The 25,619-nt window shown below is 45.6% G+C and overlaps 1 long non-coding RNA gene across 2 annotated transcripts; it reads left to right on the top strand.

Annotated features, from left to right (window-relative positions):
* Window positions 1-13,287: 13,287 nt before the first annotated feature.
* LOC140395890 (uncharacterized) lies at window positions 13,288-20,978 on the top strand. Of its 2 annotated transcripts, none has more exons than XR_011936362.1 (3): window positions 13,288-13,436; window positions 15,680-15,796; window positions 20,861-20,978. It is a non-coding gene; the product is annotated as an uncharacterized lncRNA (long non-coding RNA). The 2 variants fall into 2 exon arrangements; XR_011936363.1 differs by lacking the exon at window positions 13,288-13,436 and adding an exon at window positions 14,372-14,415.
* The last annotated feature ends 4,641 nt before the right edge of the window (window positions 20,979-25,619 follow it).

The raw sequence follows: 25,619 nt of genomic DNA on the forward strand, positions 1-25,619 counted from the left end.
ACTTTCCTGAAGAGGCTCTCAGGCACTATCTGATGGACGTAGGAACCTCCTAGGGGGCGGATGGTCGGAGTGCGTCCCGAGCCCATGGGCTATCTGCCGTTCTGTGAGGCCAAGGACTTCTGGAAACGGTGGTCCCATCATTGCTAGAGATGTAGCTACAGAGGTGTTGACTACATGAGGGGTTGTCAGCGACTGAAGGTGCAGTTCATGGAGCCCACCAGCCTGCAGGGGCAGGAAGCGGTACCGACCATGTGTGCGACCCATGTCAACAGCGAACAGTTGGCGTCCACGGTGGAGTTCTTGGCAGTGAAGGTACCAGCCATGCGTCAAGATGTTCAAAGCCTGGAACACTCTGTGCAGGTTGTCAGTGAGGCACAGGCAGCTATGTAGCAGGGCCTCCTGAACATTTCCGCGGCACTCCCAGAGATTGGCACAGCCATGTCGGGTCATGGCTGCGGAGTCGATGAAATTCGACAGACACTGGCTGTACTGAGCTAGTCACAGAAGAAGGTGGCCCAGTCCCTGTGCTCCATGGCCGCGAGAATTGAAACCCTGGTCCAGACGAGAGCGGGCCTCCAGGTGTGACAGCGCCAGCTGTCGGTGATTCCCCAGTGCTTTCTGTGGCTGCACCACCGTCCCAAAGAGGCGCCCGGGGTGCGTTTGGCCACTCCGAGGGAGGAGAGGGTGATGAGGCCCATTCCGGTTAACACCATAGCGGTATGCCAGAACAACGCAGGGGACATTGAGGAACAGCCTAGCGCCTCGGACTTCCCATCCCTATCCTGCCCATTGCGCATCCGATGGGAAACGGCAGAAGAGAGTGGCACCACGCAAGTGGAAACCGGCGACTGCCAGGCCGGTCCAAGCCCGTTCTCTACAGAGGACAGCCGCCAAAGGGTCTCCAGGTCACAGTGTGGGAATCGCAGCTAGCCACCTGAATCCCTGGTGTACCGCATGTGCATCCACCGAGACATAGTATTGGGCAATTAAGTCCAAAAATTTAGGCACCACATAATTTGGTATGTGTGCAACGCATAGTATAGCGTTAGGGGCTACGGCACAGACTTGCTTATAAATGTTCACGTTGTCACAATAAACACCTGTTCACAATGTTTCAACCTACCTGAGTGCTCTGTCAGAAGGTTCTGAGAGTTAGACCGGGCTGGGCTGCGCTAGCAGCACAGTGTGCGCTGGGGGAGGATGGTCTTTGGAGATAGCCAGGAACCCCAGTTCAGCCGCTGCTAACTATTCCGGTACCCCATCCCTTTCCACCCAAATCTGTCATTCCCCACCCCCATCCGCACCCCGCACCCATCTTCGCAAAGGTTCGATGAATCTTTGAACGGAATGGTCAGCTGGCATGCAGGCACTACCCAGATTCGTGGTGAAAAGTTCGACCGTGAGCAAGAGTCAGGTATTGTTGAACGATGTGGAGCAGCAGAGCTCATCATCTTTTGATCGACAGACCAGACTCTGATACTGCCATCCAGGGTCCGTAACCATCGTGAGGCATGTAGGAATCACAAAGTCGGTTACAGGTATGGGAGGGGAGGGGTTGCGACACGGAGGACGTACATTGGAGTGCGTAGTTGAATGGAGATAGGGACGTAGTAGAAGCGGAGCGGAATGTTTGTGCCACCGGCCAGGCACCTTGCCAGTGAAACTGGAGTCGATTAGAGCCTGTGTCTGCCCGGTCCCAGTTCCCTGTACGTACTGGTAATCCGCTGCACCCTTCTCTTCGGACGACGCCTGGCATACATCATTCCCCTCGACCAGTCACCCCTCAGCTGCACGTCATTATGGAGGACGCAGCAGGCGACCACGATGTAGGAGACTCTCCGAGCGCTGTACTGGGCGGCCGGCCCAGAGCGGTGCAGGCTCCTGACGCACATCTAATAGAGGGATATGCTGCCCATCGATCACTCACTGGTCCGGTGATGGCGGCAAATCCCGCTGCAAGTGCATCATGATGTGCTCGGCCTAGATTGAATTGCATACAGGCCCTAAGTTACAGCACGCGTGTACCTGCGCGTCGTCGTCTGCAGGATCCTTGATATGTTTGATCCTCTTAGCGTTTGGAAGTACCTCCAAGCAAAACTGTTCAGGACGACCATGACCTTGACGGCCAGCAGGATTGTATGCCCTACCCCATATCCCGGTGGTTCCATGATCCGGTAGATATACTGGATGATCACCCTGCTCAGCTGGAGATTTCGACAACATGCTCGGTCCGGCAGGTCCGTGAAGGACAGGAGCTCTTGATATACATGGAACGTTCCATATGGCCGGTGAGGCTCTGTGCAACCACGAGATAAAGTGCGTGGTAAGTGGGGCGCGAAGAAGGATTGCTGCAATGCATGGCAATGGCGGTCAGAGTCTTTAAACCACGAGTGAAACTCGCCGTCGGTAATTCCTGCTGGTGGAGGCAGAGCATCACGGAATGCCGGAGAACAGCTCGGTCGGGCCCATTAATGATACGACAACTGTGTTTACTGTACTTGTAGAATGCAATTAAGCTGCTGTCGATTCACGGGAGCATAGCATTCCGCTGGGCACGCGTCGCTGGCCATGTTTTTTGCCTCATACACTTTTCTCTGCCCGATCGCATTTCGCGACTCCTGCGTTGCTCGATGGAGATTCCCGCCCCGTTTTCAGCTCCGTCATCCGTGTCTATGGAGTTGTGTGCACAGTTCCAGTCATTATCTCCCTTGGTTGAACTACATTTAGAACACTGTGCACACTCTCCTGTACTGCATATGACTTAGTCAGACCATACTTGGAGCAATTTTCACAGTTCTGGTCTCCATATAACTTTGTTAACCGGACGTCTGAGCACGTACATAGGATATGTTTCAATATACATCAGTTAGACAAAATCTGGATTCCTGAGAGTACTGACTGGTGGCATCATTACCTATTTCGCCCCTCGTTTCCAGGTGTCATCATGGAATGTGGCGATATTGGTGGTACCTGTTGAAATGACGGATGCAATAAAGACGAGATCGAAATGCCCTATGAAACCTCAGCCAGCAGAAAGTGTTGCAAGGCAAAATGAGTTCTACTACTGCAATATGACCCAATGCGAGAGATTCCAAGGGTTCGAGTGAAGCTACCTGCAATTTGTATAAATGATGCTCTCCTACATTACGTAGTACCAATGCAACCTCTCCACAGATTTCTGAATAATATTTTTTGCAATGATCTCTGTTTCTTGTCCATGTCTCATTTATCTCCCGAACCGTTGTGTTAGCATCTCGACTGTGAGGGACGACAGGTCAGAAAGTAACAGGGACACATTAACATGTGGCATTTCAGAAGTGGTCATTATTTCCGAATCATAACTAAATACAAAGTCCAGGGCAGCAAGGTAGCACAGTGGGTAGCACTGTTGCTTCAGAGCTCCAGTGTCCCGAGTTCGATTCCCAGCTTGGGTCACTGTCTGTGCGGAGTCTGCACGTTCTCCCCTTTCTGCGTGGGATTCCCCCAAGTGGTCCAGTTTCCTCCCACATGTCCCGAAAGACGTGCAGTTAGGTAATTTGGACATTCTGAATTGTCACTCAGTGTACCCGAACAGTCACCGGAAGGTGGCGACTAGATGCTTTTCACAGTAACTTAAACGCAGTGTTAATGTAAGTCCACTTGTGAAAATAAAGAAGATTATTATTATGTTCGTCGACTGCATCACTGGGTGTGACAGTTCCCATTGATGGGAGAGATCCACGAGACTTGATTGCAGAAACAACATAAAACATAAAACATACAGTGCAGAAGGAGGCCATTCGGCCCATGAAGTCTGCAGCGACCACTTAAGCCCTCACTTTCACCCTATCCTCGTAACCCAATAACTCTTCCTTACCTTTTTGGCCACTAAGGGCAATTTATGATGGCCAATCCACCTAACCTGCACGTCTTTGGACTCTGGGAGTAAACCGGAGCACCCGGAGGAAACCAACGCAGTCACGGGGAGGACGTGCAGACTACGCACAGACAGCGACCCAGCGGTGAATTGAACCTGGGTCTCTGGCGCTGTGAAGCCACAGTGCTATCCACTTGTGCTACCGTGCTGCCCAACGGGTAACAGTACACACTCAGTTTCCCTGGTAGTCCTAACCAATGCTTCTGGCCTCTATGGTGTTCAAACACATCAAGGCAAACATGGGACGAAAAGTTCCTGCTGATTCCCACGTACCACCCGAAGCCCCAGCCTCTCCCAATCGGATGAATTTGCACAGTTCTGTTAATGAAGACCTCCTGTTCGCACAAGGCACTGACGGCATATTCCGTTGTGTTGTGTGGAACTAATTGCTCCTGATGGGCTGGAAACTGACCTCGCAGCTCAAATATCGATATCTAATGGGTGCAGTGGATTTTTAGCAGCGGACTGTGATCCCTGCACAAAGTATAAGATCCCGGTCTGGCATTCTCTACATCACTTGCATACAGCTAAGGCATTATGCTACGGGAACTCTGTAGAACGCAGATGAGGACAGCAACATCACCACGCTGTATACCAAAAAACTAGGTGCTACCCATGATACACATCTACCCATTGACATGTTGTTTTCGTAACTAGAGTTTGGGATGTTAATCATAGTGCATTTCAGTTTAGTAATGCAAAGTTCTTTCTACGCATGATTGAAATGTTGTGCAGACGGGATAGCATGTTGGAACAGTGGCTAGCACTCCGGTCTCACAGCGCCAGAGACCTGGGTTCAAATCCGACCTCAGGCGAATATCTGTGTGGAGTTTGCACGTGTGGAGTGTGCTTTCCTTCGGTTGCTTCGGGATCCTCCTAGAGTCCAAAGATGTGCAGGTGACATGGACTGGGCATGCCAAATTGCCCCTTACTGTCCAGCGCTTAGTGAGCTGCGCTTTTGTTGGGCTGGTGCAGACTTGATGGGCCAAATCTGCTCGTTCTGCACTGTCGAGATGCTATTCTATCTCTTTTTGTTACTAAATGTTCTAAACAGCAGCAGTAAGGAGAAAGAAAAACACACAGATTAGAGTTGGGACATATTTTGCATTTGGACTCCAGTGAGTCTAGCATTATCATTAACCAGAAGACAAAATTGAACTCTGATTGGCTAGACGTATGTACTGACACCTAGGTACATAACAATGGAATACAAGTTATGATTCGTTTAATATAGGAGATTCAGAGTGGTGATTTTATTGGCCAAGAATCGTAAATATGGGTTACAACATAAGGTCAGTTATCAGTAGGCAACGCTGAGACAAATTCCAGCTGATTAGGAATACTAGAGTTTCTGTTTCAATGAAGCCCATGTATACAGTTAGAACATAATTCCACTGCCTGCTGAGGCTCACGAAGGGACAGGTGCGCACAAGGTGTCGTAGATGTTTCGAATCCAGTTCCAGATGAATGCCGTGATGAATGGATAATTGTGATCCACATGTTTTGATGATTATAGAGCACAGGGAGTTATCTCGAGTCAAGACATAGATCCAGTTGACAGTTGGACCAGATTTGCGAAGCTGGAATATAGTACTGGCGACACTGATGGGTCAGAAATGCAATAAATGCTACGCGCCTCATACTAGATATCACACGTTATCAGGGTAGTTGCCATGATAATAGTGAATGTGTTGTTTTTCATGTTCCAAACATCTGGAAATTCTGGAACCATCCCGGCCGTTTCGGGGGTATCAGTTGTAACCCAGCTATTTTTTAAAATTGGAGGGAGGAGGAAACTGAGATCTTCAGATTGGTTAGCCTAACTTCATGGATAGGGAACATGCTAGAATCGACCTTACTGCATGCGAACAGAACATGCAGAAAATACCTACGGGATGAAAAAACGTCACTCTGGATTTATGAAACGGACTCTATTTTTGACAATACTTTTTAGTATTGCTTTTTAGAGGACGTAACAAGTGGATGTGCTGTATTTGGATTTACAGAAAGCTTTTGAAAATGGCACACATGAGTTTAGTGTGCTTAATGAAATCACATGGAATCTGGGATGATATATTGGTATGGGTGAGAATATGTTAGGAGAAAGGCAACAGAAAGTCGGAATCAATGGGTCCTTTTCAAAGTGACAGACTGTGATTCGTGGGCTCTGGTAGAGATGCGTGCTTGGACCCCAGTTTGTCACAATGTCCATCAATGATTCGGATAAGTGAACTAAAAATAATATTTCTATATTATCACAGAAAGAAACTTCGTGGGAGTGGAATGTTACTGGTCCGTTAAACCGGATGTTAAACTGCTTCATGCGGATTTGGACAATTCCGTGATTGGGAAAAATATGGCAGAAGCAGTAAAATGTGGAGAAATGTGAATTTATCCACTTCCGACGGAGAAGAAGCATCGCAAAGTATTATATAAATAGTGATAGATTGGGAACTATTGGCTTACAAAAGGATCTGGATGTCCTAGTACACCAGTCACTGAAAGTGGACATGCAGGTTCGGCAAGTTGTTCGGAAGGCAAATGATATGTTGGATTTCATTGCAAAGCGATTGGAGCACAGGAGCAGGGATGCCTTACTGTACCGCTACCGGGCTTTTATTAGAACACACTTGAGTGCAGCTTTGGTCTCCACAGAAGATGCTTACCATAGAGCGAGTATAGTGAATGCTCACTAGACTGTTATTTCGGACGGTGGGATTGTCTGACGAAGAAAGGTAACGTTGACTGGGCCTGTATTCACTGGAATTCAAAAAAATGAGAGGGGCACTAATTGAAACGTATAGGTTTCTGAGAGAGCTGGACAGACTGGATGCAGGGATGTTGTTCCTCCTGCTTTGCCCGATGGGGGAGTGTCGGGTGGAGGGGGGGGGGGGGGGGGAGGTTGTCTAGAGCAAAGGGTCACAGACTCATGATACCGGTTAGGACATTGAGGACTGAGATGGAGTGATTTATTTTGCTCGCAGCTTCGCGAAGTTGTGGAATCCTTCACCACCGATTGCTGTGGAGGCCGAGTTACAAAATATCATAAAGGTATAGAGAGTTTTCTAGGCCTTAATGATGACCCAGAGTTTGGTGAGAGCGCAGGAAAATCACATTGAGATAAAGGATCCGCCATTATAATATTGAATGGTGCGGCAGGTTCGAAATGCTGAATGGCATATTCCTGCTCCGATTTCCAATGTTTCCATAAATAGATAGAAAGTGGACGGATCGATTGATGGACGAATGGACGGGCGGAAAAATGTGCAGTGATATCAGAGAGGCATGCAATAAATATAGAGGGTATATTGGGAAGTGTTGTTACTGAATATCAAATTAAACTGTGTTAATATTGACGGTAGGATCGGTGGATTTCTTCGAATGTGCTCTGGAGAATTCCATGAGTAGTATGTTCTCTGTTCCATCGATGATTAATACTGGAGAAGTTGACCTAATGCTTTTGACAGTAACCGGTTGCAGAATCATCGGGATAGGCTGGCAGAATGAGCATACGAGTGACAAATGAAATGCAAGACCGACATGGTCAGATAATAAACTTTGACAGAGGAGTATGCGACAGTCGAAAACATGTGGGCAGAAAATTGACCCGCTGAGCGTCTGCATGCGCCTTTGGCCATTGGAGTTTATGTTGAAATCCTAGTTAACAATCGACATGAAATGTCAGTCTTCCGTAATGGAGAACTTGCGTTCAAAGTTGAACTCAAACTTTGTAAATCTCTCCTCAGGCCAAAACGAGAATGTCCTCTCCAATTCTGATCATCGCACTTTCGAAAGGATTTAAGTCTCCTTCCGATTGAGCACAGGACATTGAACAGAATAGTCCCAGCGAGGGATATCAGCTGACGTTTAGATTTCAGAAGTTGGTGTTGTTGCTTTCTCATTGGAACAATGGAGGTTGAAGAAAGATCTGATGGAGCATAACAACACGATATTAGCAATATGCTTAGCAGGCATACAACATCCGGTTAGGATCAGTTGATTGCAAAACAAACAGGTGACACGGTTTTAAGATTACAAATGAGAAATACATGGGGATTGAGAGGAGATTTTCTTTCACCGTAGAGAGTGGCAATGACCTGGATATAATGATGCTGAAACAGGAGATGATGACATATTCCAAAAATAGAATCGCCTGGACTCTTGATTTAAAAACGCTGCAGTGACATCGGGATAGAATGGGACTGAGCTTTTTCATCTACAGAGAGCCAGCAAAGGACATGGTGGACCGAGTGGTCTCATTCTGTGCCGTAATTATTGTCTGAATAGCTAAGGAGGGTACATTTCCTTCCTACCCAAAAACTGTTCATGCAAAGGGTTTCTCCAGCACTCAGGAAGCTTCCTTGTTGTCATTGCTGAGGCTATCATGTTGATTCTGGATCTCATGGTTGGATTTTATTTAAATTCCCAGGCTGCTGTGTTGGGATGTTGCCCAATCTCTCCAGAAGAACCTCTGGTTTACTGCTTAGCGACAGGGCCATCATTGTACTGACTTTGAAGGCATTTAATTGGACAGATCTTTCATTAAAATGTTAAACAAGGGGCGGGCCGTGTGTGACACAGTAGTAATCTCACTGACTAATAATCTGTAAGAATGGGCTAAGAATCTGGTGAAAAGGGATGAGGCACCACCTCGAAAGCTGGAGTAATTTCAATTAAAGCTGGAACGAAAAAATCGTTTCATTTTGAGCATGACAATAATGTTGAACATATACAAGAGGTTTGCACTGATGAAGGTAATCAGCCATCCTTATCTGGGCAGGTCCATAATTATTCCCGACCAACTGCGACCTGGGTGACTCTTTACCGTCCACAGAAAATATCCAGTGAGCCCTTCAGTTGAAGCAGAAATGAATTATTAGATTGACAACACATGTTGGCTTTCCATGCGAAGCTGACAACCCATAGAAGAAGTGAAATATATACGTATATATACGTACTTAGCCCGCTACTTTACTCCCTGAACACACACGACTGTGTGGAAAAATTTGGTTCCAACTCCATCTGCACGCTTGCTGACGATACGACCAGAGAGGGCCGGATCTCGAATAACAAACAGTCAGAATGCAGAAGGGAGATGGAGAACCTAATGGAGTGGCGCAACCACATAAATCTCTCCCTAAATGCCAGCAAAACTATAGAGCTGGTCATTCACTTCAGGAAGCAAAGTGCTGTACAACCCCCCTGTCAACATAACGGTGCCGAGGTGGAGATGGTTAGCAGTTTCAAATTCTTAAGGGTGCACATCTCCAAAAATCTGTCCTGGTCCACCCACGTCGACACTACCACCAAGAAAGCACAACAGCGCCCATACTTCCTCCGGAAACTAAGGAAATTCGTACTGTCCACATTAACCCTTACCAACGTTTACAGATGCAGCATAGAAAGTATCCTATTTGGCTGCATTACAGCCTGGTATGGCAACTGAACTGCCCGGCCCAGGAGGACGGGAAGAAACTTCAGAAAGTCGTGGACACCGCCCAGTCCATCACACGAACCTGCCTCCCATCCATTGACTCCATCTACACCTCCCGCTGCCTGGGGAAAGCGGGCAGCATAATCAAAGACGCCTTCCACCCGGCTTACTCACTCTTCCAACTTCTTCCATCGGAAAGGAGATACAGAAGTCTGAGAACACGCATGACCAGACTCAAAAGCAGCTTCTTACCCGCTGTTACCAGACTCCTGAAGGACCCTCTTATGTACTGACCTCATTAACACTACGCCCTGTATGCTTCATCCGATGCCTGTGCTTGTGTAGTTACATTGTATACCTTGTGTTGTCGTATTATGTATTTTCGTTTCTTCCCTTTTCTTCCCATGTAATTAATGATCTGTTGAACTGCTCGCAGAAAAATACGTTTCACTGTACCTCGGTACACGTGACAATAAAGAAATCCAATCCAATGGCCTTGGCCTGAGGCCGTGACAGAAATCTTTGGATCCTCACTGTCTTCAGGGGATGTACCGGAGGACTGGAGAATAGCCAATGTTGTTCCTCTGTTTAAGAAGGGTAGCAAGGATAATCCAGGGAACTACAGGCCTTACTTCAGTGGTAGGGAAATTACTGGAGAGAATTCTTCGAGACAGGATCTACTCCCATTTGGAAGCAAATGGACGTATTAGTGAGAGGCAACATGGTTTTGTGAAGGGGAGGTCGTGTCTCACTAACTTGATAGAGTTTTTCGAGGAGGTCACTAAGATGATTGATGCAGGTAGGGCAGTGGATGTTGTGTATATGGACTTCAGTAAGGCCTTTGACAAGGTCCCTCATGGTAGACTAGTACAAAAGGTGAAGTCACACGGGATCAGGGATGAGCTGGCAAGGTGGATACAGAACTGGCTAGGTCATAGAATGCAGAGAGTAGCAATGGAAGGATGTTTTTCTAATTGGAGGGCTGTGACCAGTGGTGTTCCACAGGGATCAGTGCTGGGACCTTTGCTGTTTGTAGTATGTATAAATGATTTGGAGGAAAATGTAACTGGTCTGATTAGTAAGTTTGCAGACGACACAAAGGTTGGTGGAATTGCGGATAGCGACGAGGACTGTCAGAGGATACAGCAGGATTTAGATTGTTTGGAGACTTGGGCGGAGAGATGGCAGATGGAGTTCAATCCGGACAAATGTGAAGTAATGCATTTTGGAAGGTCTAATGCAGGTAGGGAATATACAGTGAATGGTAGAACCCTCAAGAGTATTGAAAGTCAAAGAGATCTAGGAGTACAGGTCCACAGGTCACTGAAAGGGGCAACTCAGGTGGAGAAGGTAGTCAAGAAGGCATACAGCATGCTTGCCTTCTTTGGCCGGGGCATTGAGTATAAGAATTGGCAAGTCATGTTGCAGCTGTATAGAACCTTAGTTAGGCCACACTTGGAGTATGGTGTTCAATTCTGGTCGCCACACTACCAGAAGGATGTGGAGGCTTTAGAGAGGGTGCAGAAGAGATTTACCAGAATGTTGCCTGGTATGGAGGGCACTAGCTATGAGGAGCGGTTGAATAAACTCGGTTTGTTCTCACTGGAACGAAGGAGGTTGAGGGGCGACCTGATAGAGGTCTACAAAATTATGAGGGGCATAGACAGAGTGGATAGTCAGAGGCTTTTCCCCGGGGTAGAGGGGTCAATTACTAGGGGGCATAGGTTTAAGGTGAGAGGGGCAAGGTTTAGAGTAGATGTACGAGGCAAGTTTTTTATGCAGAGGGTAGTGGGTGCCTGGAACTCGCTACCGGAGATGGTGGAAGCAGGGACGATAGTGACATTTAAGGGGCATCTTGACAAATACATGAATAGGATGGGAATAGAGGGATACGGACCCAGGAAGTGTAGAAGATTGTAGTTTAGTCGGGCAGCATGGTCGGCACAGGCTTGGAGGGCCGAAGGGCCTGTTCCTGTGCTGTACATTTCTTTGTTCTTTGTTCTTTCTTCAATGTCATCCCATGAAATTATATGCAAAAAGCGCCTGTTAATTGTTAGGTTGCTCCATGCCCTGGATGATGAAACAGCTACTGGAGATTCACTGCCAGCACAGAGCCTCGGGTGATGAATATAAGTTTAACTATACTTAGCCGAAATGTAAAGTGCATTATAAATATGTAATATAAAAGGTATGGAATCAGCAAATAAATTGAAAAAGTAAAGGGACTTAAGAGGATCAAATCCGCCATCTCACATTCTCCTATCTCCCAGAGATGGAAGGTAATAGCAGCACACGTGCAGTTCTACGATTTATACATTTCGAACGTTCTTTTCATTCGTGAATGAAATTTTCGGTTGGAAATTCTGCATGTCATTCCATTATGGTGAGAGCCTAAAACTTATCAACTATAAAGGAGGCACCGTATGTTGACTTTCAGGCCTGCAAGGATTATCATTCAAATGCAAATACGGGTAGCAGAGACTGTAATTTAGTCTGATCAAGAGTGCATTGATTGAAGTATTCAGTATGATAAGTGCACCAGATACGAGCGATTTAGAGAAGCAATTTTCGTTGGTTGAAGATTAGATATAGAGGGAAAAGTGGATCCATCTCACTCATCAGTTCATTGAGAACACAGTGTTACTGAAAAAAAAAAGTGTGAGAAACTCTCTTTGACTTTGTTCTGCAAACAACAATCGCTTCTAGATAAATTACTATTTTTCAATATATTAATTTGGCAGGTTGATGTTACCCAAGCGTATAATGGTTCCGGAGACATTTTAGCTTCAGACGGTGTGTTTTTTGTAAGCTTGTTGAATAACAGCTTGTGCATTTCCCACACAGAAGATAACAAATGTAGCTGAATCTATCCTGGCGTTAATCATTACTACTAGATTCTCACACCAAGTTCAAGCCCTTCAGACAGAATGGCAACTGTTGGTTGGCCAGTTCCGTGATAGAGGCAAATACTTAACAGACTGGGAAACAGAAAACCCCCCAGAAATACGTATTAAAATCTTATGGAATGTGAAACCCAGTGCAACTACCAAACACTCAACACTTTTCATGTGTGTTTTCCTTTTCCTTTATTTTGCATTTGATTGTCTTTTGCAATGCCACCCATAACTGTCCTTGGAAAGTTGCTTGTGAGCCGCTTTCCTGTACAATTGCTATCTATTTTGTATGCACCAAAAGTGCAGTTAGAGAGTGAGAGATATTCCAGGACATGAGGTTACAGACAACATTTCCACACACGACTGATAAGGCAGATGGACCACAATGCCTCAAGTCTGCCGAATGCTGTGCTGATATGTACAAAGCTAGACAGAAAGAGCAGGCAGAAGATCTACATAGTTCAAAGAGATAACTGTGGCTCCCGAAACAGTTGTACTTGATCTCTCTATCCATATTGTCACGGAAACATTGGTCTGCATAATTTAGGTAGGTGTGAACAAGACAATGTAAGTTTCTGTCTCTTATTTTTTTCTGTCACCGCCTGCAAGATTTCTCCTTCAGAACTCAGCCAGGTCAGTCAGCAATGTTGCCACAGAACTCTTGTTGCTGGTAGGGCAGAGATGTTCCTCATGCAGAGGAAATTCTGTGCCCTAGATACTGTCAGTGCTTCGGCTAATAATTGTAAATCTGGGGCAGCACGGTGGCACAGTGGGTTAGCCCTGCTGCCTCACGGCGCTGAGCTCCGAGGTTCGATCCGGCTCTGGGTCACTGTCTGTGTGGATTTTGCACATTTTCCCCGTGTTTGAGTGGGGTTCGCACCCCAAACCAAAAGAGCTCCAAGGTAGGTGAATTGAACACGCTAAATTGCCCCTTAATTGGAAAAAAATGAATTGGGTACACTAAATTTAAAAAAAAAGAATTGTACATCTTGGATTCATCAACTGAGGGATGATACTGGCAGGAAATCTTCGGTAATTGTTTCTTCTTTCAGGATATGGTGCTAACTGAGAATTAGTTACAGCCTTTAATATCATCTGAGGGATGGACCTAGGTGGGATTCAGCAGGAGATTGTTCCTCAGCTCACGGATGGAGCTAGCTAGAAATGACCAAGATTTTGTTCGTCAGCCGAGGTAAGGATTTGCTGATAACCAACAGATTTATTTGTTTCATTCTATTGTTGTAGTCACTATGTAGAAAAGAGAAATACTTGAATTTGTATCGCACCGTTCACTACTGCAGACAACATTTCACAGCCCACAACCAATTAAATACTGCTGACTTGTTATCGCTATTATACTGTAGGAACGGAGACAAACAAGTTGCACACAGAAAAGTCCCGCAAACAGAAATGAAATCGTGACCTTTTCTGTGTTGGCAATGTTGGAAGATGGATAGACATTGACACCAGGGAAAACATTCCATCTCTCCATCAAGCATTTGCGATGGGTAGTTGTGAGACTGGAAAATTGGAATTCAATGAAAACAGTTTTATAATAATTGATCAAGATCTAGATTTATAGAAGTTAATTTATAATGATGCAGCAAATTATTATGACCTACAGTGCACTGCATGAAAGATTGCCGGAAGATGATTGCATTTTCATTTTCCAAACGTTAGTCCTGTCAAAAGCAACAAAGGCGCATTGCAGGTTTTTCAGTCTGTAAAGGAGTCTAATTGAATGCCACTTAACAAGAGGCACTGACGGTACATTTTATCAATGGACTGTTCTCTATGTCTTTAATTTAATCACAACCGGGTGTTTCCATCAATCAACCATATTATAATCTTTATGTCTACTTAAAAATCATGCACCAATGAATAACCTACCTCCGAGACACATTTAATAGTTTATTCGACTTGCTGTCTTTGCCAGTTACTGAACTGCCCATTTACAACGCCAAGTTTTAACAATCCCCACCTGGAGTGTATGATATTAACTAGATAGTTGTTTATGAGTTCATATAAAGACCATCGGCACTCCAGTCGTCTCATTGTATCTCGGTGTGACTCAGCTGACGGGGATTTTAAAATGCTCTCGGTTCTTGTTGTCCTGATAATGGTGCAGACCATCCGTGCCCAAACCAACAGTTTTGTTCGTGATTCCAGTCGTAAGTATATTTTTGGGTATCGAATTTGTCGGTCCATGCACTGTAACAACGGTTTCCAATGGCGGAGGAGTCCAGATCTACGGGTCCTCTTGTGGATCAAGAGGAAACCGTTTCGGACTGAGGTGAGGAGAAATGTCTTCACCCAGAGAGTGGTGAATCTATGGAATTCGCAACGTCAAGAAGTAGCTGAAGCGAGAACATTTTGCAATTTCAAGAAGGAATTCTACACAGTGCTTCGGGCTAAAGGGATCAAGTGATCTCTGGGAAGATGGGATAAGGGCATTAACTCGATAATCAGCCATGATCATAATGATATGCGAAACAGGCTCAAAGGGTGAATGACCTTTTCATGCTTCTATATTCTATGTAAGTAATTGGGATACAATGAAACCTGCTACCCTAACCCCCCCCCCCCCACCCCTCCGCCGCCCCGCCCCCCACCCCCACCCCCCACCCCCGCTCCCCGGCCGCCATATAATGGAAACATTCAGTCATTCAGCAGCTTACAACATGAATGCTACTTCTTTTTAACAATTGAATCATCTCATTCTTGTTCGTAACTTGATCGGAAACATCTAAAACTCATTCCTCAAAAAAAAACCTCGATCTTTTGTTTTGAATCTCCACATGGACGTCCCTCGTCCTTACCTCTGTAATGATCTCTATTCTGGCACTTCTCCGTGATCTCTGTATTGTTCCAATAAAGGGCCACAGAGCATTAGCGATTTGAATACCTCCTCCATTGGGGGCCTGTCTTGTTCCGCCTTGGCCATGAACTTTAGAATTATTTGACAGAAACACTTGCACCGCATCTACTCCTGAAGGTGTTTTAAATCTTGTGCCAAGCCGTTGGTTACATTTTCTGATATTCCACGGCTGGATCACTGAAAGATTGAAATATATCATGCTACTTTAATCATCTTGCCTGTTTACATGGCTAAGTGAAAACGCGAGTTTCCGTTGTACAAGGGTCAATGAATGTACGATATTCAATATGTTCAAAAGGGAAGTTAGAATACTTTTGAAAAATGGTGGGAATGTGGAATGCGCTACAACATGGGACAATAAGGTCAATAGTGTAGATACTTTGGAGGGCAAAATAAGTAAAATCATGAGAGGAATATTATTTCTATGCAATTCCATGTTCCTATTACACTGACGTTAGGATAACACTACCAGAAATGACCTGATTCTGTTCTGATGTTCCCACTTTTCCCTCCTCCCGGAAATATTGACCAATGAATTCCTCTTTCCTGAGTTTCAGGTAGAACATTCGGATGTACTAACTATGATGGAACCTGTCAAGATGAACCATGCTCAGCAGATATGTGTGAGGTCACGATAATGACATATTGCGAGCCGCACCAGTACTGCTGCAAGGGTAAGCTTTCTACAATACGGGGGTGGGTAGTACATGAGACATGGAGAGGAGCTACATTTAGTTCAGGCTTTGACTGACTGTGGTGGCCCTGATGTGGTGTGTGTGTGTGTGTGTGCGTGTGTATGTGTGTGTGTGTGTGTTGGTGAGTGTGCGGTGCTGGTGGAGGACGGTGGTGGATGAGGTGAGAGGTTGCTGGGTAAAAGGAGGGGAGGTCCGAAATTCCTGGTCCACATAAATAACTATTAGTTCCAATAGGGTCACACACGTTTCCTCCGGGTACTCCGGTTTCCTCCCACAGTCCAAAGATGTGCAGGTTAGGTGGATTGGCCATGATAAATTGTCCTTAGTGTCCAAAATTGCCCTTAGTGTTGGGTGGGGCTACTGGGTTATGGCGATAGGGTGGAGGTGTTGACCTTCGGTAGGGTGCTCTTTCCAAGAGCCGGTGCCGACTCGATGGGCCGAATGGCCTCCTTCTGCACTGTAAATTCTATGATAATCTATGATACACGTAAAATCGTAAGTTACAGCCAGTACACCCTGATTGTCCTTCAACATAAGAACATAAGAACTAGGGGCAGGTGTAGGCCATCTGGCCCCTCGAGCCTGCTCCGCCATTCAATGAGATTATGGCTGCTCTTTTGTGGACTCAGCTCCACTTTCCGGCCCGAACACCATAACCCTTAATCCCTTTATTCTTCAAAAAACTATCTATATTTATCTTAAAAACATTTAATGAAGGTGCCTCTACTGCTTCACTGGGCAAGGAATTCCATAGATTCACAACCCTTTGGGTGAAGAAGTTCCTCCTAAACTCAGTCCTAAATCTGATTCCCCTTATATATAGGCTATGCCCCCTAGTTCTGCTTTCACCCGCCAGTGGAAACAATCTATCTTATCTATTCCCTTCGTAATTTTATATGTTTCTTTAAGACCCCCCCCCCCCCCCCCCCTCATCCTTCTAAATACCAACGAGTAGAGTCGCAGTCTACTCAACATCTCCTCGTAATCCAACCCCTTCAGCTCTGGGACGAACCTAGTGAATCTCCTCTGCACACCCTCCTGTGCCAGTACGTCCTTTCTCAAGTAAGGAGACCAAAACTGAACACAATACTCCAGGTGTAGAGTCACTAACACCTGATACAATTGCAGCATAACCTCTCTAGTGTTAAACTCCATCCCTCTAGCAATGAAGGACACATTTCCATTTGCCTTCTTAATCACCTGTAAACCAACGTTTTGCGACTCATGCACTCGCACACCCAGGTCTCTCTGCACAGCAGCATGTTTTAATATTTTAATCATTTAAATAATAATCCATATTGCTGTTATTCCTACCAAAATGGATAACTTCACATTTGTCAACATTATATTCCATCTGCCAGACCCTAGCCCATTCACTTAGCCTATCCAAATCCCACTGCAAACTTCCAGTATCCTTTGCACTTTGTGCTTCACCACACATCTTAGAGTCGTCTGCAAACTTGGACACATTGCCCTTGGTCCCAAACCCCAAATCATCTATGTAAATTGTGAACAATTGTGGGCCCAACACTGATCACTGAGTGACACCACTAGCTACTGATTGACAACCAGAGAAACACCCATTACTCCCCACTCTTTGCTATCTATTCATTAACCAATCCTCCATCCATGCTACTACTTCACCCTTAATGGCATGCATCTTTATCTTATGCAGAAACCTTTTGTGTGTAACCTTGTCAAAGGCTTTCTGGAAATCATGATATACCACATCCATTGGCTACCCGTTATTTAGCGCACAGGTAATGTCCTCAAAAAATTCGACTAAATTAGTTAGGCAAGACCTGCCCTTTATGAACCCATGCTACGTCTGCCCAATGGAACAGTTTACATCCAGGTGCCTCGCTATTTCTTCCTTGATTATCGATTCCACCATATTCTATACTACTGAAGTTAAGCTCACTGGCCTATAATTATCCGTTTTCTGCCTACCTCACTTTTTAAACAGTGGTGTCACGTTTGCTATATTTCCAATCCACAGGGATCACTCCAGAGTCTAGGGAATTCTGGTAAATTATCACGATTGCATTTGCAATTTCCCTAGCAATCTCTTTTAGCACTCTGGGATGCATTTCATCAGGGACAGGAGACTTGCCTACCTTTAGCCCCATTAGCTTGCCCATCACGACCTGCTTAGTGATAACAATCCTCTCAAGGTCCTCATCTGTCATATCCTCATTTCTATCAGTCACTGGCATCTTATTTCTGTCTTCCACTGTGAAAACCGACCCAAAACACCTGTTCAGTTCCTCAGCGATTTCCTGATCTTCCATTATTAAATCTCTCTTCTCGTCCTGTAAAGGAGCAATATTTACCTTAGCAACTCTTTTTTGTTTTATATATTTGTAGAAACGTTTACTATCTGTTTTTATACTCTGAGCAAGTTTACTCTCATAATCTATCTTACTCTTCTTTATAGCTTTTTTAGTAGCTTTCTGTTGCCCCCTAATGATTTCCCAGTCCTCTATTCTCCCACTAATCTTTGCCACTTTGTATGCTTTTTCCTTCAATTTGATACTCTCCCTTATTTCCTTAGATATCCATGGTCGATTTTCCCTCTTTCTACCGTCGTTCCTTTTTGTTGGTATAAACCTGTAAAAAATCGCTTGGAAGGTTATCCAATGTTCCTCAACTGTTTCACTATAAAGTCTTTGCACCCAGTCTACCTGAGCTAGTTCTTCTCTCAACCCATTGTAATCTCCTTTGTTTAAGCACAAAACATTAATGTTTGATTTCACCTTCTCATCCTCCATCTGTATTTTAAATTCCACCATATTGTGATCGCTCCTTCCGAGAGGATCCCTAACTATGAAATCATGAATCAATCCTGTATCATTACACAGGACCATATCTAGGACCGCTTGTTCCTAGGTAGGTTCCACTACATACTGTTCAAGGAAACTATCGCGGATACATTCTATAAACTCCTCCTCAAGGCTGCCTTCACCGACCTGGTTAAACCAATCGACATGTAGATGAAAATCCCCCATGGTAACTGTTGTACCATTTCTACATGCATCCGTTATTTCTTTGTTTATTGCCTGCCCCACCATAATGTTACTATTTGGTGGCCTATAGACTACTCCTATAAGTGAGTTTTACTATTCCTGATTTCCACCCAAATGGATTCAACCTTATCCTCCATAGCACCGATTACGATTGCCCGGATGTCATCCTTAAATAACAGAGCTACACCACCTCCCTTACCACACACTCTGTCCTTCCGAATAGTTTGACATCCTCGGATATTTAACTCCCAGTCGTGACCACCCTTTAACCATTTTTCAGTAATAGCCACTAAATCATAGTCATTCACGATGATTTGCACCATCAACTCATTTACCATATTCCGAATACTACGAGCATTCAGGTAAAGTGCACTTATGTTGGCTTTTTTTAACCTCTGTTTTGAATCTTAACACCTCGATCAGTAACCTCTCCTAAGTTATATTTCCTCTTAACCTTTCTCCTAATTTTGCTTGTCGTTTAACCCATATCTTTATGCGACAACCTGCCGCCTCGCTTCCCATTAATGTTTTCCCTCCCGTTTTATTCCTTTAACTATTACTGGGCCTACTCACTGAGCTCCCCTCAGTCACTGTACCTTGTACTGTCGCCCTTCTTGATTTTTGACGATGGCTTCTCTGCCTTACACTTTCCCCCTTACTGCCTTTTGTTTCTGTCCCTGTTTTACTACCTTCCACTTCCTGCATCGGTTCCCATCCCCGTGCCACATTAGTTTCAACCTTGCCCAACAGCTCTAGAACCCCCCCCCCCCCCCCCTCCGCAGGACATCGGTTCCTGTCCTGCCCAGGAGCATACCGTCCGGTTTGTACTGGTTCCACTTCCCCCAGAACCGGTTCCAATGCCCCAGCAAATTGAATTCCTCCCTCTTGCACCATCTCTCGAGCCACGCATTCATCCTATCTATCCTGCCATTCCTACTCCTACTGGCTCGTGGCACTGGTAGCAATCCTGACATTAACACATTTGATGGCCTACTTTTTACTTTAACTCATAATTCCCTGAATTCAGCCTGTAGGACCTCGTCCCGTTTTTTTACCTATATCGCTGGTGCCTATGTGCACCACGACAGCTGGCTGTTCACCCCCCCCCCCCCACTCCCCCCCCCCCCCCCCCCCAAACAAAAATGTCCTGCAGCCGCTCCGAGATATCCTTGACCCTTGCACCATGGAGGCAACATGCTGCACTGGAGTCTCGATTGCGTCCGCAGAACCGCCTGTCTATTCCCCTTACAATTGAGTCCCCTACAACTATAGCCATGCCATTCTTCTTCCTGCACAGCTGCGCAGCAGCGCCAGCCACGGTGCCATGAACCTGGCTGCTGCTGCCTTCCCCTGGTGAGCCATCTCCCTCAACAGTATCCAAAGCGGTATATCTATTTGGCAGGGAGATGACCATAGGGGACAGCTGCACTGCCTTCCTACTCTTGCTCTGCCTTTTGGTCATCCATTTTCTATCTCCCTCAATAACTTTCACCTGTGGTGTGACCAACTCGCTGAACGTGCTACCCACGACATCCTCAGCATCGCGGATGCTCCAAAGTGAGTCAATTCGCAGCTCCAGAGCCGTGAAGCGGTCTAACAGGAGCTGCAACTGGACACACTTCTTGCACGTGAAGGAGCCAGGGACAGTGGACGTGTCCCTGAGCTCCCACATCGCACACGAGGAGCTTGACAGGGGTCTGGGATCTCCTGCCATGTCTTAAACCTCAGGTAAACTTATACAAATTCAATTCCAAAAAATGATAGAAAAAAAAATTAGATAATGAAAAGAAAAACTACTTACCAGTCACTAACCAGGGATAAAAAGCCCCCCCCCCCCCCACCGCCCCCACAAGCTTCGAATTCCCACTTAGATTCAAATTCCCAAAATCACTCTTGGTTGTGTCTCTGTGGGATTAGACAGCCCCAGTGGGAAAGAAGGATAGTAGAGAGACGTGGGGTGGATGAGAAATCAAGCAGGGGCTTTCATTCTACTGACAGATACATTTCTTATTCACAGTGTTCGAGCATGGTCTCTAATCATACCCGAGAACGAACCCTTCTTCTGACAGAACTAGGCCTCCAAGTGAGAGCACGGAAACAATCCATCGGGAGGAATTGGACCCGTGTTACCACATTATTGCCACCTCCAAGTTGATGCCCAACGACATTGGAACGAAGGTTGCTGCTGATGCCCACCTACCACCTCTTCGCTATCTGATCAATGTGCACTCACCTATGTTAAGCATCAAATAGAGGAATTAATGAGCGTAGCTAGTACATAAAGTTTCGTATGGGGCAGGCGGGGTTCATGGTCTTCAATAAACCCTGAGGAAGGGAGAAAAGTTAACAAAGGACATTGAGAAAAAAGAGGGTTTGTTTAGATAGGCAGGAGATACTGGAGTTAGGAGGCATTTGCCATCTATTTGCGTCAGGGTGGGTAGAACTAGAGATTAGTGGAGGACAGGAGCATCGACCTCTGGGGAAATTCAACCAGAACGGAGAACGAAAATGGTCGCACAGCGCTGTTTCAAATTTAGCGGCACCAAGCCAGTTTAATTTACCGGCATTCACCGGTTAGGACGAAAATTGGACGCTGAATCCGAATTGGAAACTGGATTGGTTTGTTCACACAGCATAGATTTGGTTCAACACACTGACGCCCATGCCTCAATCATTCCGGAGCAACAATACTTATACTCTGTATACTTCCTCAGGAAATTAAAGCAATTTAGCATGTCCACATTGACTCCGACCAATTTTTACAGATGCACGATAGAAAGCATCCTATCGGGCTGCATCACAGCCTGGAATGGCAACCGCTCGGCCCAAGACCGTAAGCAAATACCCAGAGTCCTGAACACAGTCCAGTGCATCACACGAAATTGCCTCCCATCCATTGACTCCATCTACACCGCCCGCGGACTTGGGATAGCGAGCAGCATAATCAAAAATTCTCCCCGGGTTATTGTCTCTTCCAACCTCTTGTGTCTGGCAGGAGATCCAAAAGTCCGAGAACACGCACTAACAGGTTCAAAAAGAGTTTCTTCTTTGCTGTTACCAGACTCCTGAATGACCCTCTTATGGACTGAATTTACCTCTCCACACATCTTCCCGACTAAGCAGCCAATCTCCATATACGTCACCTGATGCGCGCACCTATGTATTTGCATTTCATATTTTCGTATGTCCTATGATTTTCAAATGCACAACAATCTAACTGGATTGTACGCAGAGCAATATTTTTCACTGCACCTCGCTTCGCGTAGCAATAAATCGAAATCCAAATTCAAATTAGCGAGGCAGGACACACAAAACTGTAATTCCATGAAATCTCATACTCCTTCTCACCCTTGTCCCGGCAGCTTGCTCCCAACACTTCGGGATAACAGTGTCACGCATAAGCTGTTAATGTCCTGCCATTCTCACTTTTTTCCCCTTCCCACACGGCACCAGGAAAAGTTGACCAATGAAATGTCCCTTACTGGCTTTCAGGTGGAGTGTTCGGATTTGCCACAGTTGGTGGGGTCTGACAAAATTGCAGCTGCAGGTCATAACAGCTGGGGATCAGCTTCTTACCTGACTGAAATGCAGGCCATCACTGCTGCAGGTATAGGTGGTCCACAGTACGTGGGATTTATGTGACCACATCCGAGGGTCTGACAGGAGCTATTTTTTATTAATCATTTGACTGATTGTGAGGCCACGTGTGACCTGACCCTCTGAACCATTGCTTTCTTAAATAGCTTCATTGATCATTTCCTCTCGTCTCTGTCGCATTTCTCATTCTGAGAGCTCTATTAACCTTTTGCCTAGGAGGCGGTAGGCAGGTGCGAACATCGCTGAATGACAGAACATCGATATTCTGTGGCTCTAACATAGTCATATTAATTGAATAAGTACTTACAGGCAGCGTCTCAGGCTGATCCGTGGGAAAAGCCCATGCCTCTGGCAGAAATGACCACCCAGAGGTCACCGCGTTGTACTGCAGCCAGCGATGGCTGACTGGCAATGTTCACGATTGTCAGCTGATTCTAAGATTCCGGAAGTCATAATGTCAACCACAGGCGAGCAAAGGTCGCGTTGATCTGCATCCTTAATCACCCTCAGCAGGTGAATCTGTATTTCCTCAATGTAAACAACAATTGAAAATCCCACTGACCGTGGCGGGACTCAGCTGATAATGTGACTGGGTGACCCGTGTGTCCTTCACAACACTGGGTCAGTTACACCACCGCTCACCCTGCATTTCAAGCCGGATGCGTATGTCTGTCAGATTTGGCTTGCGGCAACAGCCGAGATAACCAATAAGAGCGGAAAAATATATAATCTTGACCTTGTCGTTAGTAATCTACTTATTACCGTTTGTTATTGATAACACCGTTTTATACACACATCCATCAATTTCTGTTGTGCTCTTATAAACGTTTAGATTGTGCACATGTTTTCATTTATCTTCCTTTCTTCAGCGTCATGTTTTCCACGAAGGCCTGCACTTTCCACTCCTCAGTTGTGAAGATCATCGGCGATATCTAGCGACAATACAATGTTAGTGCGACAAATGCGGAACCAACAGTGCCTCGCTCCCACATCTATCGACACCTCCGCTATAAAAATAATCAGATTGTTTATACATCATTAACACTAAATATTCAGATGATTGCTCCAATTAAACATTGGACGTTTTTAGTACAGCATCAAAATCTGTTCCGTGACTAAAATTGTTTGCTCACCACTAGTATGTATTGAAGGTGACGTATTTCGCTGTATTAGAGTCATTCGGAAACAGAGAAAATACCAGCAGATGTAAGCCATTCACCATTTCTTGCCTACTCCGCTATTCAACATTGTCATGGCTGATACATTTCTCAACATAATGCTGGCCGCACTTCACGTACGTCGTGGAATTTTTAAAGTCAAGAAATCTATCTGCTTTCTTCTAAAATACAGTGAGTGACTTCACGTTCATAGTTTTCAGTAACAGGTTCCCCAGCCTCTGAATGAGATTTCTCAACACTGTCCCAAGTGGTTGACGCCATTTAGAACATAGAACATAGAACATTACAGCGCAGTACAGGCCCTTCGGACCTCGATGTTGCGCCGACCTGTGAAACTACTCTAAAGCCCATTTACACTATTCCCTTATCGTCCATATGTCTATCCAATGACCATTTGAATGCCCTTAGTGATGGCGAGTCCACTAATGTTGCAGGCAGGGCATTCAACGCCCTTACTACTCCCTGAGTAAAGAACCTATCTCTGACATCTGTCCTATATCTATCTCCCCTCAATTTAAAGATATGTCTCCTCGTGCTAGACATCACCATCCGAGGAAGAAGTCTCTCACTGTCCACCCTATCCAATCCTCTGATCATCTTGTATGCCTCAGTTCAGTGAGCTCTTAACCTTCTTCTCTCTAACAAAAACAGCCTCAAGTCCCTCAGCTTTGCCTCATAAGATCTTCCCTCCACACCAGGCAACATTCTGGTAAATCTCCCCGGCACCCTTTCCAGTGCTTCCACATCCTTCCTATAATGCGGCAACCAGAATTGCATGCAATACTCCAAATGCGTCCGCACCAGAGTTTTGTACAGCTGCAACATGACCTCATGGCTCCGAAACTCAATCCCTCTACCAATAAAAGCTAACACAACGTACGCCTTCTTAACAACCCTCTCAGCCTGGGTGGCATCTTTCAGGGATCTATGAACATGGGCACCGACACCTCTCTGCTCATCCACACTGCCAAGAATATTACCATTAGCCCAGTACGCTGTCTTCCTGTCATTCCTTGCAAAATGAATCACCTCACACTTTTCTGCATTAAACGCCATTTGCCACCTCTCAGCCCAGCGCTGCAGCTTATCCATGTCACTCTGTAACTTGTAACATCCTTCTGCACTGTCCACAACTCCACCGACTTTAGTGACAAATTTACACACCCATCCTTCTACGCCCTCCTCCAGGTCATTTATAAAAATTACCCTGGTGAGACCAAATTTGGAGTATTGTGTGCAGCTCTCGTAACCTCATTATAGGAAGGGTGTGGAAGCTATGGAGAGGGTGCAGAGGAGATTTACCAGGATTCTGCCTGGTTTGCAGGATAGATCATATGAGGAAAGGTTGAGGGAGCTAGGTCCTTTCTCTTTGGAGGGGAGGAGGATGAGAGGCGACTTAATAGAGGTTTATAAGATAATGAGGGGGATAGATAGAGTGGACGTTCAGAGACTATTTCCTCGGGTGGACGTAGCTGTTACAAGGGGGCATAACTATAAGATTCAGGGTGGCAGATATAGGAGGGATGTCCGAGGTAGATTCTTTACTGGGAGAATGGTTAGGGTGTGGAATGGACTGCCTGCGGTGATAGTGGAGTCGGGCACTTTAGGAACTTTCAAGCGGTTATTCGATAGGCACATGGAGACACCAGAATGACAGGGAGTGGGATAACTTGATCTTGGTTTCAGACAATGCTCGGCACAACATCGAGGGCCGAAGGGTCTGTTCTGCGCTGTACTGTTCTATGATCAACCTGTTTGGTCACCTTCTCAAAGAACTCAATAAGGTTTGTGAGGCACGACCTACCCTTCACAAAACCGTGTTGACTACCTCTAATCAAATTATTCCTGTCCAGATGATTATAAATCCTATCTCTTATAAATCTTTCCAAGACTTTTCCCACAACAGAAGTAAGGCTCACTGGCCTATAGTTACCAGGGTTGTCTCTACTCCGCTTCTTGAACAAGTGGACAACATTTGCTATCCTCCAGTCTTCTGGCACT

The sequence above is a fragment of the Scyliorhinus torazame genome, chromosome 19 (genome assembly GCF_047496885.1).
Source record: "Scyliorhinus torazame isolate Kashiwa2021f chromosome 19, sScyTor2.1, whole genome shotgun sequence".
In the NCBI taxonomy this organism is placed as follows: domain Eukaryota; kingdom Metazoa; phylum Chordata; class Chondrichthyes; order Carcharhiniformes; family Scyliorhinidae; genus Scyliorhinus; species Scyliorhinus torazame.